Source organism: Megalobrama amblycephala, linkage group LG8 (assembly GCF_018812025.1).
Source record: "Megalobrama amblycephala isolate DHTTF-2021 linkage group LG8, ASM1881202v1, whole genome shotgun sequence".
NCBI classification, from domain to species: domain Eukaryota; kingdom Metazoa; phylum Chordata; class Actinopteri; order Cypriniformes; family Xenocyprididae; genus Megalobrama; species Megalobrama amblycephala.
In genome coordinates this window covers 28276178-28293870 of record NC_063051.1, presented here as the reverse complement: position 1 = coordinate 28293870, position 17693 = coordinate 28276178, and the positions used below count along the sequence as shown (strand labels likewise).

Here is a 17693-nt window from a genome sequence, read left to right as displayed (position 1 = left end):
AAATCTCTGTACTTCTCACTCTGGTGGACCTGAACTGCACTTTAAAGTTCTTCCCTTCATGGGTGGAAAAGCACTGGATGGAATTCGTTTAAATCACTTGAACAGGTTGCAACTGCAATGTCAAGGAAGGTTTCCAGTTTTGCTACCAGTCGTTTCAGGCCTGCTGTGTTTTTTTGTCAATTCCAGATAAAACCTTTTTTGTCAATGGTAAGCAGTTCTTGCACAGACAAGCAGGTATATTAAGAAGCGAGGAAAGCTTCAGGTGGATTCTCTTTTTCTCTCCAATCATTCAGTTCAGTGAATTTAAAGAGCTCCATTTTGCTGTTCATGTTGTGACACACATATATACTTGCAATATCCAAATTCTGCGAGTGCATGCTTTTAAAAATGACTGCAGCATGAAATTGGGTTGGCAGGTAATCCTGCCAAGTATCAGACATATTCTTACCTAAAATATTGAATATGTAAACTTGGTACTTATTTAGCAGTAATAATACTTTTGTTCTGCTATGGATTACACAGGCTGAACAAATCCAGCACCTTACATTTACATACTGATCCTTGCATCAAATGACAACTCATAGTCTGTGAAAACTAAACTGATGTCTTTAGTTCTGTTACCATGTAGGCTGATGGGATTACAGCACATGCTGTTGCAAACTCCCACTTTAAACATAGAGACACCCTGCTTGGCACGTCAAGTTACATCAAGCCGTATGAGATTAACTTTAAACAAAGTACAATATTTGTGCATTGAATATTAAACCCCTTAAAGTTAACAAAATAACAATTTCAGTGACAACAGTGTCTAAAAAGTGTCCCTTATCCCTTTTGTAGTTTTACTATAGCAACAATAACTGTAGTTGCTGTGGCACTGTGGTCAATGTTTTAAGGGTTAGTTGACACTTTAATGTCAAAAATGTCTAGGTGGTGCAACTGTTGTGAAAAAGGCTTCATTATTTTGTCATGTGACGAAAACAAAACAACAAAACAGAGATGACCCCATTTGACCCCCATGGTTGGATGGTCATCTCAAGTTAGAGCCACACAAAAAAAAAAAATCTATAAAATGGTTTAAATAATATTTTTCAATACACAGGCTAAAACCAACATGCATACAAAGATTACATTTCTTTCCAAATGCGTTTTAAACTAGATTTAAAAAAATAAATAAAACATCTCAGCCATCCTTATTTTACAAATTAATAATACTTCTTGCAGATAATTACGCAGCCCTGATCGTAAACCGCGAGCAATAAACAGATGTGCTTTTCACAAATAGCCTTAGCTGTACGTGAACGCGCGAAGAAAATCCCCGACTACTAACGACGTACCTGTTGACTAATGTGAATCAAGTAATGTGAAACAACACCCCTCAATAGGTTTAAAACATCCTTACCTGATGTTCTGGCCCGTATGTCCTGCTGAGTAGGTAATGAAGTGTTAAAAAAATATACAAACAAAACTGAAAGCGGAACTAATATAGTTCAAATGAAGACGAGTTTACAACACGAACGAAGATCTACGTCGAATGGACGTAATCCGAAAACTACTTCTGCTGGAAGAACAAAACACCTGAGGAGTTTCCCCAAAAACAAAGACAGGATTTTATGGCTTCAATTCAACGCTTAAAGCCGGTTAATTCGAAACTGCTACTAATCGACATGAAAAAAACGTCGTTATGAATTAAAATACAAGAAATTAATTTCAAACATCCACTGAAAACTTTGTGCCTCTCCCACCTCGACGCACTTCACGCGTTTCATGCACAACGAATGAAGGGACAGAGGGAGTGAGAGGTTTCTGGTTACCTGACTCTAAAGTTCCTGTTTGTGAGGCCAACCCATTCCTGGCAAACGCTTTCTTTTTTTCTTAATAAATACGGCAAGGCTTCTTTATATTTGTTTTTTGGACTTGTTAAAAATTAACTTCTCATGTGGTGTGCAGTTAAGCAACTACTGACCCATTTTATCAGCTAAAAAGAGTGGAGAGGCTTGTCTATTGTAACATGTTATTTGAAATCAACCTGTTAGACAGAGACTTGTCATGATCTGTCACACATCTTGACAAGAAGAAACGGGGGTTTCCTGGGGTCCTTAAGCCTGGAACCATAGTGAAAATGCTGACTTTTTCTCCATGAAAACATATCATAACATTATATAAATATTTGAAGGAAAAAAATCATTATAATAACATTTGAACTAAAACAAATTATCATGAATTTAAGAATTTCTATTTGGTTTACCTCCGCTATTGTTTTAAAGGCACAATATGTAAGATTTTTGGATTAAAATATCCAAAAACCACTAGAACAGTGTTTTGTTGACTTGTGTACTTACATTATCCTTAGATGTTTCCAAGAATGTTTAAATCCAGAGAAATAAGCAATTTTTAACCAGGACTATTAGTGACGTCATACCTGCGTTACCCTAAATTTCCGGTTTTATTTTGTAGAAACCATGGAAACACCAAAGACGCTTTAATATATTACATTTTATTAGACGAGAACAACTGTTTGGCTATATTTATAGACAGAAAACTAATCATTGTTATATAGCTCAACACGTTTAGTCTTTTTGTTTGAATCTCATTTTCTTGATTTTCCGCAATTGCATGTTTTAACCATGCCTCAGAGAAAAACATTATTTTGTCAAGTAGCTAACATAGCATAATCAGATGCAGCTTTAATTTTAGTAACAGTAATACAGCATTTTCTCAGTCATACAATATGTTTTAAAATTAATTGTATGCCATTCATCAACACAAGCCATCCAGCAACATGATATTCTAAAATCGATCTAGATAAGTGCAGTGTGCAACAAGTGTCTCATAGCAGCCACCGAGCGAACGCACAGTAACGTTATAACATCATTTTCAACACACTCAAATGTATCTAATATGATAAACAGCGCTGTGTTACCCCACATACACTTGACCGGAAGAAGCGGAAGCGGCAACTGTGGCATGATAAAAGTTCCACTGCTCTTGAGGCGTGTCGTGTTCATCTCTCATTATCAATCGCTCCAGCGGCCTCGTTCCGCTCCCACAGCACTCGGCCTCGCTCTACTTCATACTATAGTAACGTTAATAATCTCATCCATGAACATGATTTCTGCCCGAGTCCTGTCCCGATTCTTTTCCACCAGCTGTGAGGTGAAGACGACATCTCCCAAGATTCTGTGCTCAATTGTTTTGAAAGGCGACCTCTAGTGGCGAAAATGTACATAGTGTGCCTTTAATGACAGCATTCAAGTTGCATGAAATTTATTTAAAACATGATGTTCTGTGTTATCCAGCATGCTATAAGAACATTCCAAAAAGCATGTTGTGCTTCAATTGAAGGAATATTTCTTAAATACCTCTTATTAATTTAACAATTATTTACATTTATTCTAATGCATTTTCTTTGTTTTCATTTTTTTTTAATCCTACACTTTTCTATATATTACAATTTAAATAGGATTACGAATTCTAGAATTTCACTGTGGTTTCAGAGTTTTGAACTGAATTTTTTATATTCTTGTCTTGCTTGTGCCAATGTCTTTTTTTATTCTTTTTTGTTGCATTTTTAAAAATGTATAAATTATACATGCCTGTCAAAAATTCCACTGCCATTTCCATAAAATTGACTTGGCCACTGTGTCCACATAACATAAATCAGGGCGTGCAAGTTCAGGGCGACCTACTTTGAATCTCTGCAGCAATGCTCTGGAGGATCTCTAGATATGGTGCTGCTAGATATGGTGAAACCTGTGATGTATGTGTAAGAATTGTGCCAGTTCCACAGCAAGGCCAGATTTTCACCCTCCTGTCATCGATTCAGTTCCCCCTCTGTTTTCAGTGTTTATCATCTGATAAAGATTGAATGGAAGGAGGGAAATGCTAGGTCAAAACATTTAAAGTTGCATGAGAAATAAAAGTGGCTACTTTCAAAACTACAGGCTGAAAACAGGTCTATAAGGATGGAATGGTTGTAGAACATGAAGCACTTTTACATAGATTACTTAGTTTTGTGAAACATTGATAGTGACAAGCTCTTTTCCAAAACCTTGTGAACTAATTTGTCAACTTTATGCTTTTTCAAACTTGAGTTGTAAACATATCTATTTTTGTTGTATTCTGGGTTTTTTTATTAGCATTTTCATCTTTTTTTTCTTTTGAGTAGTTCTTAAAAGCAACAGCCCAACTGTATTGCCACCTATTTGACCCACCAATTAGTGCAGTAAATTCCAGGGACATGTGCAAAGGGTTCAAATGTGCAAATGTGCATGAATCTAGAAAATGTGGGCTGCATAAGCACAGTGTGAGTGAACTCTGTTGATATTGAATTTTACATTATATACCATGTGCAAAACATAGCTGCAAAAGAACAGCTGAAGCATACTTGCGCCCTTAAGGCAACATCTTAACAAACCTCATAAGAGGCTGATTTGGAATGCTCTACAGGCAGCAGCTCAGCACAGCACACAGGGATTCAATTCACAACTGATTTCAGTTTTAAAGAGATGGGCGAAATTAAATACTTTCTTGAGTAGGTACTTATTTTGAATAAGTAATTACTTTACAACTGCTAAAAATGTATGTCCTATAGAGTATGAAGGTGTATGAATGTAATCTGGACATACTATATTTGCCATGTTGCCCTTATCATGTGACCTATCAATGTCAGCCTTCATAAAGAAGGCAATCTCATAATGCATTGCAACTCAGTGAACAAATATATCTAAGAATGTGGATGAAGCAAGAGAAATGTTTATTATACATCCAGTATATTTCATATTTCATTCAACACTATAAAATTGGATTATCTTATTATTTGTGCAAGGCTGCATCCGAAATTGCATACTTCCTTACTATATATAGTAGGCAAAAAACAGTGAGCTTATTAGGCATACTAGAAACTTCCAGGCAGGTGTGTTGAGGCATGTTGGTGCTAAACTCTGTAGGACAGTGGCCCTCCAGGACCAAGTTTGGACACCCCTGAAGTAGGTCATCTGGGTACATTTTGCGTACTCTTTAATATGTAGGCTACTGTGAATTCAGACATACTTCTTTTGTCACATACTGTTTTTTGCCTACTATATATAGTAAGCAAGTATGCGATTTCTGGGCATGCTTGAACAAAAAAGTTAAGGCAAATGTTAAGGCCCTTTCTCACCAAAAGTGAAATGATTCATGCCTGTACAGTAGAGGGCTCAGCTCAAACAAACCTTCCAGCTGTGCTGCCATTCTGGAAAAAAAAGAAGAATAGGATACAGAAGAAGTTCAACACTCTTATTTCTAAATATAATCTAAAGTAATTTTTGCTTATTAGTTTGGTTGAATTGGCCCATTGAAGGTCAGCAGCAAAGACATTGGATAATAAAGTGAGATTAAATACATAAAGTATATTTGTGTAATTTAATATAGATAATTATTAAAGCTTTGTGTAAAATTCTGAGATTGCATTACACTGTTTTTATTCATTTTGAGGAATACTGAATGTTTTGGTGCAAGTGAGATGAGTAAATGCATGTTCACATTTAGAACTACAATAACCATCATGTTCACATAGCGCACACAAGGAGAGCTGTCAGTCAATAAATGTGAAAAAGTAACTTGCGTTACTTATTTGAAAAAGTAACTTAGATATTTTGTTGTAAATTTAAAAAGAAATGCGTTACTTTAAAGTAATCTGATTACGTGACTCAAGTTACTTGTAATGCTTGTTGATATTGTTGATAGTTCTGCTAAAAATGAATTTGCTTAACACATTCTGTTCATGCATTGTTAAACTGTCTGCTCTGCTTTGTTTTGCTTGGCTGATGCTGACCCGAAACGTTGCAATTTTCGCATAGATCGTCCAAGGGATCCATCGATGTTAAAGAGTGTAAGGGAACGTCTCTCTCGTGAGGCATGGTGCCCGAGTTTCCATGGGAACTGCAAATCTACCTCCCGCCCTACATGTAGACCTTGTGATATTTTTTAACAATGTCATGCAGCAGTACTAGCTCACTAAAAGCAGTGGGTTGATCACAGTCCCCTCCCTCTCTCTGTCTTTTATTATTCACAAAGATTTATTCACATCTTTTCAGTTCTGTCTTTTTTTGTTTTATCCAGCTACTTAAAACTCCCACAGCATATGCAAACACACTGAATATCACAAAGAATGTGTATTTAAGATCCTATACCCCTATACGTTCTTTAGACAGCTAAATATCTGTAAACATTAACACTGATCTGTTTATCTGATGCTTTGTCACAATGCTCTGATTATTATATTAATATTCATGATACTGTTATTTTTAACTCCATAGTGACTAGCATCTCTGAAATACCAGATCTTAATAAGTTATTTTTGCCTGATCTGATGTGTAAAAATTATTTTTCTTAGTGTAACCTCTTACATTTTTTCTTTAGGTTACATGACATTTTTTCTACCTGCACACCAAAAGCAATTGCAAATGAGTTTATTATTATTAATATTATTTAAAAATTACAGGCATCTCCTCTCAGTTTCTCCCAGCATCCTTTGTTTGCAGTGCTCCCATTTCATCTATAATTCTCTCTCAGACCCTCATTCAATAATAGACTCTTAATGAATTTGCTTGATCTTTGCTCTTGAATGCTGGGACATCAGTCCAGCTTATTCACATTACATCTCTTAATGTGGAGAGGGGTGGCGCTGATGCCACTGGCAATGTGTGTGTGTGTGTGTGTCGAGAGAGAGAAACAGAGTGAGAGGAGGAGAGAAAAGAGAGAGAGAGAGAAGTGTGGCTGTATGCCTCTGGTGAAGAGACAGCCGTTTACACGCAGAGAGCTGAGTAAAGCAGGTGCTGCTGTTTCATTCACACACTTCTAAAAGCACTTGTGTTCAAGTCCAGCCGGAATGGCTGTAATATAGCATCTTTACTTCATCACTGCTTTTGCCATTAGAGGTAAGCTATCTCTCTCTCTCTCTCTCTTTCTCACTCTCGTTGATGTGTTTATAATGGTGAATGTGGGCTGTGGGCAGGCATTTGGGTGGCTCAATAAGCCGGCTGTAATGGATGCAATGCTTTTGAATGCAAAAGCAACAGAGGCGGTACTAGATCAAGGCTGTTGCAGGGAGAAACTGTGTTTGGGCTCTGACCCACATCAGGGAGTCGTAGCGCAGTGGCACTGTGTTGCACAGAGAGACTTTGTTTTTTCCCTCTGAGGAAAAGTGACAGAGATGTAAATGTAAAGTTTTGCACACAAACTGACTGCACGATGGAGTGCATGATGTGCTTTTTTTTGTGGGTTTTAATAGTGTGTGTGCCTACAAGATAACTATTTGTTTACTGCTACATTTGGGTTTTAAGGCAGTTATTACTTTGCAGACTGTATACTTGCACTGTTTTGTCAGGACCTGCAGTACGCAATGATGAATACTGCCCGTTAGAACTGCATCAGCTCAGTGTGTGTGTGTGTGTGTGTGTAAACCCGAAGCCCTAATGTAATCAGTATGTAATCAAAATGCTTCATCTCCCAAATTCGAGTGTCAGCCTCAGACAACATGCCCACGGTCCACCCACAGTCTGTTCACTGACCCTCTCTTCCAAATTACACTCAAAACTGACACGCACCATCCAAGATCGATTTGCTTCGATGTAGCAGATTCTACTTAACTTATATTAAATATTAAAAACTTTCACATTTATTAAACTGCTTTTGTACTCCATTAGTGTGCCAGTTGGGTCAGAGGTAGACTTTTTACATATGGCCCTGGTTCAATTTCTATGCTGAAATAAGTGCATTATCCTTTTTAAATACATCAAGTAAAATTGCAGCTCTGTGCCAATATGTATAACATGAGCAGGATCTCATCTGGTTTCAATAAAATTCATAATTTCACTGACTTTATTAGCTTGACCTCAGAGCAGTGATGAACTGCTGGCAATTTGTTCCTATCATGCTCTATTAGTGATAAAGTTTTACCTAAAACCAGCTAAAAAGTTGACTATCGTAATTTGTATTGTATGAACAGTTACACTATGGCAACTTTGGACTGATTCCAAATTCTAGATTCCCCAAAGTTTTATTTATTTATTTTTTTCCAATGAGCCCTTTTGAGAAATAAATAATCACTGGATTTTCAAAGTTTGCCAGGTTAGTGGCATCGTAAGTGCTTCAAATTTTTAGCACTCGTTATGAAGTAAAATACATATCCAATAGTAGAACTGTATGTTACGCTAGTTAGTTCTGAGTTTGTGGAATCTGTAATCTGTACTTAAAGGGCTAGTTCACCCAAAAATGAAAATTCTGTCATCATTTACTCACCCTCATGTCGTTCCAAACCTGTAAGACTTTCGTTCATCTTTGGAACACAAATCAAGAGATTTCTGTCCCTCCATAGACAGCTACGCAACTGAAATGTTGACGCTTAAAAAAGGCCATATAAATCGAGCGGTTTAGTCCAAATTTTCTGAGGAGACGATCGCTTTTTATGATGAACAGATTGAATTTAGGATTTTATTCAGAAATAAACATTCATTAACTCACACATTAGTTGTGGTAAACAGAATCTCAAGCATGTTTGCTTGACATGTGAGAACCAATGAGGTTCATTCTCATGTTAAGCCTCGTTTACACTGCACGCGTATGCGGCGCGTTACGGCTGCGACGCGGCTACCGGAGCTGATACGCGGCCACTCTAGTCAATGCTCGTGTTTACACCAGCCGCGCCGGGGTGCGTTTGAGAAGCGTCCCAGAAGCGGCTCGACGCGCCGCTTCGCTAAAGATAGGCGCCTCGCCTATTTTTGACGGACGCCGCGTCCAAGACGCGCAGCTCAACTACAAAATAAAGTCAAAATAATCGCCCTGAGTAAACTCCCGCTCATATTTCACATCACTAGGAGGCCAGAAACTGAAGACAAGAGATTCGAAGTTGAAAAACTTGAAATTTAACTGGAATTTTAAGTGTATTAACTTCATCTGTATGGCTACAGCAAAATAAAAGGAAAATCTCGTGGTCTCGCGAATCCAGCCGCTTCGCTTCTGAAACGCTTCTGGTGTGAGTTGACACCGCTCAGAGGACGGAACAAAACCTTGCCGGAGCCGTAAAGCGCTGCACACGCGTGCAGTGTAAACGAGGCTTTATGCAACACGTTTGAGCTTCTGCAAGAGGTTTGTTCTTGCATACCATTCAGGTTCGGTTGAGCTTTTGTTTATGTTCGCTGATCAATGTTTATATGTGAATGAAAGCCTAAATTCAATGTGTTCATCATATAAAGCGATCATGTCTCTTCAGAAAATTTGGACTAAACTGCCAGATTAATATGGATTCGTTTTACGATCTCTTAATGAACTTTTTAAAGCATCACAGTGGTAGTTGCGTGGACTGTCAATGGAGGGACAGAAATCTCAGATTTCATTAAAAAGATCTTCATTTGTGTTCCGAAGATGAACAAAAGTCTTACGGTGTCTGCACACATTCCTGCTAATATTGATTGTGTTCTCTGTAAAACTGCATATGAACCAAACACCTCTGTGTAATTTTAATAATTAAATGATTTTAATTAAATAGTTTTTAAACCCACCCCTATATGGCACATAAAAACATAACAAATTGTAGTAGGTCAATTTCCAAACAGTCAAGTAGCCTTTTCCTGTCTATGTAGGTTGTTCTTGGCAAGAAAAAGCTACAATCAGTATGGACCAGACTTAATGCCGCAAGTCAAAAGCCATACTCGAAACTATGTGGATTCAGTCAAAGTAATTAATTCACAATGTGGACATATCTTGGCCACCATGTAGAGGATAAAGCAGCCAGTCAGCAGCTGGTATTGAAGATTTCTGCACTGTGAGTGACACAGAGACCCACATGCCCCCTGTTCTGTGTGTACACAGAGAGCATGAAACATCTGAGCACTGTCATAACATTCATTCTGTTACTTCAGATCATACTGGCTGAACAAGGGGCATGTTTTTCCTGTCTTTGAGTCCTCTTCTGATGTTTGAAATGCAACAGAGCTGAAAGATAGCAGCAAATCACATGCAATGGATCTGATAAGCATTCAAATCCAGATATTCACAGTTACAGCATTTGGTTAACAAATAGTGCACTGTACTGATAGTTTCACACAGCAGGAGGAACAATATTGGGCCTTTTTACACATGAAGTTCTTCACTTAGGGTTCACACTTTTTTTTATCCCTGTGTTAAAATAATCTTGTTATCTTGTTATCATGTTTCACACCGTTCATACTTTACCCCAGGATAGTCATTTATCCTGGGAAGTCAGGTTTTAAAATTTCACAGTGTTTATGATGAAGCTGGTTGTCAAAAATGTCTTGTTGGTTAAGCTAACCAATGCACTATCCTCCAAAGACATGCAAGCCAACCTGATGTCAGCATACCCAAGGTTTTTGCGGGTTAGCATTATTCAGTTAGCTCCTGCTGATAGATCGTATAACTACACCATTATGGGAACAAATAGAGCCTTTCTCCACTGGCATCTGTGTATTCTGACAAATAGATCACTCATATTTCATTGTATTATAGTAGATGTTTTATCAGTGCCCTATTTTTGAAATGCTCTTAAAAGCGTGAAATGGACTTATATTTATCTGCTGCCTTTCACGTCACAGCTCAGAACAGTCACTAGTGAGGGGTTTGGGACCGTGTGTGTTCGTTCTTGTGATTCCATCAACCAATCGGAGTTTTCAGCTAATTTGATTTTCTTTTACTAGTATGTAGTGTCCTGCTAAATGACATACATAGCCTTAAAGGGTTAGTTCACCCAAAAATGAAAATGATATTTTTGATAAAATCCGATGGCTTAGTGAGGATTGCATTGAAAGTTCATTTACATTTTCAAATGCCCAGAAAGGTACTAAAGTTATATTTAAAACAGTTCATGTGAGTACAGTGGTTCAACCTTAATGTTATGAAGCGACAAGAATACTTTTTGTGCTCCAAAAAAAAACTAATTAAAAAACTAAATAACGAATTTATTCAACAATATCTGGTGATGGCCGATTTTTAAAAAATGCTTCATGAAGCTTTACGGATCTTTTGTTTCGAATCAGTGGATCGGAGCATGTATCAAACTGCCAAAGTCACGTGAACCATTGAAATTTCAGAACATTTATGATGTAACACAGCCTCGTTAACTGAAATCATGTGACTTTGGCAGTTTGATACAAGCTCCGAACCACTGATTCGAAACAAAAGATCCGTTAATCTTCGAAGAATCATGAAGCATTGTTTTGAAATCGCCCATCACTAGATATTGTTGAATAAAGTCATTATTTAGTTTTTTTGGTGCACAAAAAGTATTCTCGTTGCTTCATAACATTAAGGTTGGACCACTGTTGTCACATGAACTGTTTTAAATATGTCTTTATTACCTTTCTGGGTGTCTGAAAGTGTAAATTAACTTGCATTCAATGCAGGCCTCATGTGTGGCCATCAGATTTTACCAAAAATATCTTAATTTGTGTTTTGAAGATGATTTTGAAGATGAAGGTCTTACAGGTTTGGAACGACATGAGGGTGAGTAATTAAAGACAGAATTTTCATTTTTGGGTGAACTAACCCTTTAAAATTGTTAGTGTTTTAAAATTATTGCCAAGTTTTAAACCCAATTAATGCTTCAGAAGACTCTTCGCTTGTTGTCTTGTCCTATCTTTGTCCTCTTTGTGGTTCTTCCTGTCCCTTGTGCTCTCCTTGTTTCTAATGTACTCCTCAGCAGTGACCTGAATTTGTCTTTCCCTTTCTCTGTTGCTAAGAGTGTATGTTTTAAAGAGCTCAGAGGATAGACGCATCTTAGTAGACTTCCCTTTGAAGATGGATTTTTGAAGAACGTACACCTATCCTCATTTATCCTGTGCTGTGTCTTTGCTTTAAATGTAGCGGCCCACTTTTCAGTGTGGCGTGAGATTTTATGATGCATGTCAGTGGTCTGTCTGTCAGTGTATTGTTAATTGCAAGAGCAGTGTACACTAACACTCATATAAGAACTGAGGTTTTGACAGTTCACTTTCAAGAGTTTCAGCAGTATAAAGTCATTACACCTACTCAACCAAATCAGGCTTTTAGGATTATACAGATGCAGCTGGTCCTCAGGACAAAAACTGTAATGCGTTAGTGCCGCTGTCACTTCTGCAGCTAGTCAGCACAAGGCTTCAAACAGAATTTTAGACATGAGAACATGGCAGAAGTGTTTGAAAATGATGTTTGGTTTAGCCCAGTTACGATTAACCCAGATTGTTCCCCTTTTATTACACTGTTAAAAATTGTCATAATTTTAACTGTAAAAGACTGTAAAAATGCTACGGTAAAAACCTGTTTGTGGTTTGTATTCAGTGAAAAACTGAATACAATAGAATGTAATAGATCTAATGGGGTATCTCGTGTCATTTTACAGTAAAACACTTTTAAATGTACAGTTTTTCGAAGTGAAAAAGAACTTGAAGTGAAATCATGGTAAAAAAAACGTGAATTGAAATTTCCAGAACTCTGTCTGAATTTCATTTAAATAACTGTTTCATCTTAGTTTTAAATAAATCTGAAAAGATTAAAGATTAAAGACTTTAAAAAATGTTGCTACCATTTTTTACATTAAAGTTTTGGAACCACACTTTATTTCCCTGTTGTTTTCACATTATGGGCCCTATCATACACTGGGCACAATGCTGCGCCAGGTGCGACACATGTGTTTTTTGCTAGTTTCAGCCCGACGCAGTTATCATTTCCACGTCCTGCGCCATGTTGTGCACCAATGGGCGTGCTGGTCGGAATGAGGTGTGTTCAGGTGCATTGTTGGCGTGTTACCATTTTGAAGCAACCGAAATGGACTGCGCCATTGACCAACTGAAACCTGGTCTAAAGTCAATGGCTCACTATTTATTTATTTATTTTTTGTTATTTAAAGAGCGTGTTAGTAATATGCACCTATGGGCGGGTGCACAACGCGCGTACACTCTGCTTATTACACACACAGGGACGCGCAGCAGCACACAAGCATGCCAAATATTAAAAATAAAAGGATTACAATGTAAAAGATTATTATTGTGTGCATAAAGATAAAAATGCTTTGGTGGAATCCGGCTTGTCCCGTAGATCCGTTTCCTCGCTAGAGAAGTGTTCAGTTTTTCCGCTTGCAAATCCCGCCATGTAAATAGCGAATCTGCCATGGTGCGAGCGCAACTGGCTTTTAAAGGGAATAAGAAAATGAGACTCTGATTGGTTTATTGCACGTTACGCTCAAAACACACCCATTAGGGACAACCCTTTTAGACCATGCGCTGGGCACACAGACCATTTTTCCCGAAGTTAAACAAGCAAAAGTGGATTCGGACATGCCCTAAGTGCACTTGCGCCGTGCACTTTAGAGTGTGCGCTTAGATCGTTAAAATAGGGCCCTAAGTGTCCTGTTGGGTAATGTTAAGTGTCCTTAAAACCTTGATTTCTGAGTGTCCTTAAAGTGCCCCTATACGCTTTTCGGATATAATATATCTGTTTGTGAATGCAAAGTTTCAAAGATCAATGTGCACAATATTATCTCCCAAAAGAAAGAACTGATTCTGAAATGCCTGAAACAAGTCGTCAGTAGTTTAGCCTTACTTCCTGCATGAACTTATGTAGGTTTGTAACAAATTTGCCTCGGGCTCAAATTTATAATCAAAAAATTACTGTTCGAATCACTGTGTGTGCAAGTGAGGAAGCCTCCGGAGCTGAAATTCAGTTATGGTAATGGGAGTTTCGTTTCCGACATGCACTGTAAGCGGTAGCCCAATCACAACAGACTAGGCCATCTGGCCAATCAGAGCAGAGTATAGGCTCTCAGAAAGGCGGGGTTTAAAGAGACCGAATCCTTAATCAAAGCGTTTCAGACACTGTGAGAAAAGAGGTGATGCTGCTATGTATATTATAAGAAAATTATAGGGTTTTTTTTACCTTGGATGCATGTAAATGTATTGTAGGAGACCTCCAAAGCCTTAAAAATAGCATATTAGAGGCACCTTAAAACCCTTGTTAAAAGCTCATTTGTCTGTGATAGTTTTCTGTGAGGAAAAGGACAAAATTTGTTGTTTGCTGATAATCTTACCTTGCCATGCCTCAGCTGGATTGCACTAAATTTGACAACATTGATGCCACATTAACTTTTATCTATTAATTTAGCAGACTCTTTTATCCAAAGTGATTTAAACATTACAAGTACTGCAATACAAAGTTCTAAGATTGTTCAGAGTGCTTACTATAACAAAGATGTGAGAAGTGAGAAAATTATTGTTACAAAGAATAGTGAAAGAATGATTAAGAGAACATTATTAGAGAACTAAACCAGCATACTGTAAACCAGCCTGGTCGAGCATGGAAATTTGAAAATCTGTTGGCTGACCAAAAATATGAATATGAAAAGCAAAAGATCCCTGGAAACAAAGTTGTTAGCTAGAAGCTTTTCTTTTCCTAGTAAGTATAGACTTTTTAAGTCTTTTTAAATTGTTAAAAACTTTACAGCACCAACACGAAGCACAAATATCTTGTTCCTTATTTTAATTTGGTAGAGTTACAAACCTAAGTTCTTGCATCTTAATTGGTGCATAAAATCACTTTTTGTTCTTTTTCAACTTAAGCCTCAGCATTTTTAGACGATGAATTTTAATGGCTGTGTGTAGATGGTGACAGCTACAAGAGGTTTGTGGTGTTGTGTTTGCTTCTGGGCCTGAGGAACACAACACTAAAGACAGAAGCTAAACCTCATGATTTATTCATCTGTCTTTATTCATCTCTCTCCCCCTCATTATGTAACAATAGTGGAGAAAACATAAAAGTGATCTTGATCATTACAGAGTCTCAGAAGAGAGCTTATATTCAGATTGTTGGTCTCTTTACTAATGCATTCTTTGCTTGGGGCAACATATATGTGAGTGTGTGTTTGTGACCTATACATCAAATGAGAGAATTCTCTGCTCTCTCAAGAGGTGGACTAAGATTATAATCTCGAATTTATATTTCTCGAACTAATCTTCTGTTCAACACAGTGGGAATTCAGTTCTCATTCGGGTCCCTGCTGCAAATGAAATGAACAGTTGCTGTGCTGATAATGTTCCTAATGCTGCTAGACAGGATTTCAATTTAAAGATACAGAGTTGGTGATGGATAAGCTCATGTCATAGTGCCATTGCTTATGGAATATCTGCAATAAATAGACCAATTTGGAGCAGACGTCACAGTTACGTCACTTGCAGCTGCGCGTACAAAGTGGTGGCAGAAAAATAGTGGTAACGAGTGTAGGTAAATGGGCAAAATCCACAGAATAAGAGAAAAATGTTTTGTTGTGCCTTTGGATTTCAGAATCAGAATGCAAAAAATATACTCTTCATTTTTTTTATAGAATACCGTCATTCAAGATGCCCTTTGAAGATAAACGCAGACGTTTATGTTGAAAGCACAGACTGTAAAATTGTAGTAAGTCTCTTCCATTGAAGTAAGTGAAGCCTCCAGTGTGCCAATATGAGTCTCGAGTCTGCGCATAGTGAACTTGAAACACAAGTCTGCGCATAATGAACTTGGAGCCCGAATCTGCGCAGAAGTGAGAGCGAAGTAGATAGTATATCAAGGTGACTCATTATGTCAGTGAAGTTAACAGTTCTGGAAATATAGTTAAAGGTGCCCTAGAACCAGTTTTTACAAGATGTAATATAAGTCTAAGGTGTCCCTTTGAATGTGTCTGTGAAGTTTCAGCTCAAAATACCCCATAGATTTTTTTTTAATTAATTTTTTGATGGCCTGTTTTGGGGCATCATTAACTATGCACCGATTCAGCGAGCTCTCGACTATAAAACAGTGCATTTACAAAGTTCACACAGCTAATATAACCCTCAAATGGATCTTTACAAGATGTTCGTCATGCATACTGCATGCATGCGTCGGATCATGTGAGTATTGTATTTATTTTGATGTTTACATTTGATTCTGAGGCTGTGATCCGTGGCTAAAGCTAACATTACACACTGTTGGAGAGATTTATAAAGAATGAAGTTGTGTTTATGAATTATACAGACTGCAAGTGTTTAAAAATGAAAATAGCGATAGCTCTCTTGTCTCTGTGAATACAGTAAGAAACAATGGTAACTTTAACCACATTTAACAGTACATTAGCAACATGCTAACGAAACATTTAGAAAGACAATTCACAAATATCACTAAAAATATCATGTAATCATGGATCATGTCAGTTATTATTGCTCCATCTGCCATTTTTCGCTATTGTTCTTGCTTGCTTACCTAGTCTGACGATTCAGCTGTGCACAGATCCAGACGTTAATACTGGCTTGAATGCCTTGAACATGGGCTGGCATATGCAAATATTGTGGTGTACATATTAATGATCCCGACTGTTATGTAACAGTCGGTGTTATGTTGAGATTCGCCTGTTTTTCGGAGGTCTTTTAAACAAATGAGATTTACATAAGAAGTAGGAAGCAATGGAGTTTGAAACTCAATGTATGTCATTTCCATGTACTGAACTCTTGTTATTCAACTATGCCAAGGTAAATTAAATTTTTGATTCTAGGGCACCTTTAAAGTTAAAGCTCCAATCTCCTCCCGAAGATCCAGAAAAAAGTCAGTACTATGCTCAGAGAAGCTGTCAATCAAATAACTAACTAAAAACAAACTTATTTAAAGAATGTACACTTTAACTAACAGCATGATAAAAACTAAGACGACAGAAACCATCTTTTGAAAAATATTTGACGTGCAATTTGACTGTTTAGTTTGTCTCTCGTCCCATTACATTACATGGAGAGGGTGGGGTTTATGACCTATACTGCATCCAGCCACCTGGGGGCGATTGAGACGCTTTGGCTTCAAGACTCGTGTGGCATGCTTGGTCTGACTGGACAGATGAAACCTGAAATGATGATAAGTCAACTATTAAAGGGTTAGTTCACCCAAAAATGAAAATAATGTCATTTATTACTCACCCTCATGCCATTCCACACCCGTAAGACCTTTGTTCATCTTCGGAACGCAAATTAAGATATTTTAGTTGAAATCCGATGGCTCAGTGAGGCCTGCATAGGGAGCAATGACATTTCCTCTCAAGATCCATTAATGTACTAAAAACATATTTAAATCAGTTAAGTACACAAAATAGATCAATATATCATATTACAAAAACATGCATCTGGACGCCCAGTAATCTTCAGTATTTGCAGTACAATAATCTGATTACTTTTTTCCTCAGAAACAGTGTTATCTTTAAGTATTTTATGCCCTAATGTCACATATTTCTTAGAGGATAATATTTTTATGTGTAAAAAGTTTAAAAAAAAAACTGTAAACCTTTCTGCTAAAGTTTAAAAAAAGTGCATGCCCATCTACAGCTGACAGCACACTTTAAAAAAAAAAAAAATAGATTTTACCTCAGTTTTGCAAATTTAAAAACATGAAGTACAAAACTTTGTCATGCTAGGACCTACCTAGAGGGCTACAATCAATCTTGACACCCACCAGAAGTTAGAGTGAAATATGAAGTGGGAAAACTCATTCTCATTCTCTTTAAATTACCATTTTTTGTTTTCCTTGTCATATTATTACATTGGGTAGTCCTATCACAGATATAAAAGCCAGGAATCAGGATAACCATGAACAAAGAAGTGACATTGAGGTATAGAGTTAAAGAGAATTTAATTTGGTATCCAGGTGGCACAGCAAGTAAGAGCAGCCTAATGGCTATA

The 17693-nt window shown here is 37.3% G+C and overlaps 2 protein-coding genes across 6 annotated transcripts in view; one reads left to right on the top strand and one right to left on the bottom strand.

Moving 5' to 3' along the window:
• palm3 (paralemmin 3) overlaps window positions 1–1903 on the bottom strand; it is a 60461-nt gene extending 58558 nt beyond the window's left edge. Inside the window, exon 1 of one of the 2 annotated variants that reach the window (XM_048200372.1) lies at window positions 1812–1903. The gene's annotated coding sequence lies outside the window, so the exon portion shown is untranslated. The other variant, XM_048200370.1, reaches the window with a different exon arrangement.
• A 4820-nt stretch (window positions 1904–6723) lies between these two features.
• The window catches only part of plppr2b (phospholipid phosphatase related 2b), a 65274-nt gene continuing 54304 nt past the window's right edge, over window positions 6724–17693 (top strand). For 2 of the 4 annotated variants that reach the window (XM_048200361.1, XM_048200364.1), the window contains exon 1: window positions 6724–6917. The gene's annotated coding sequence lies outside the window, so the exon portion shown is untranslated. The remainder of the gene's footprint in view (window positions 6918–17693) is intronic. The other 2 variants (XM_048200363.1, XM_048200362.1) reach the window with 2 other exon arrangements.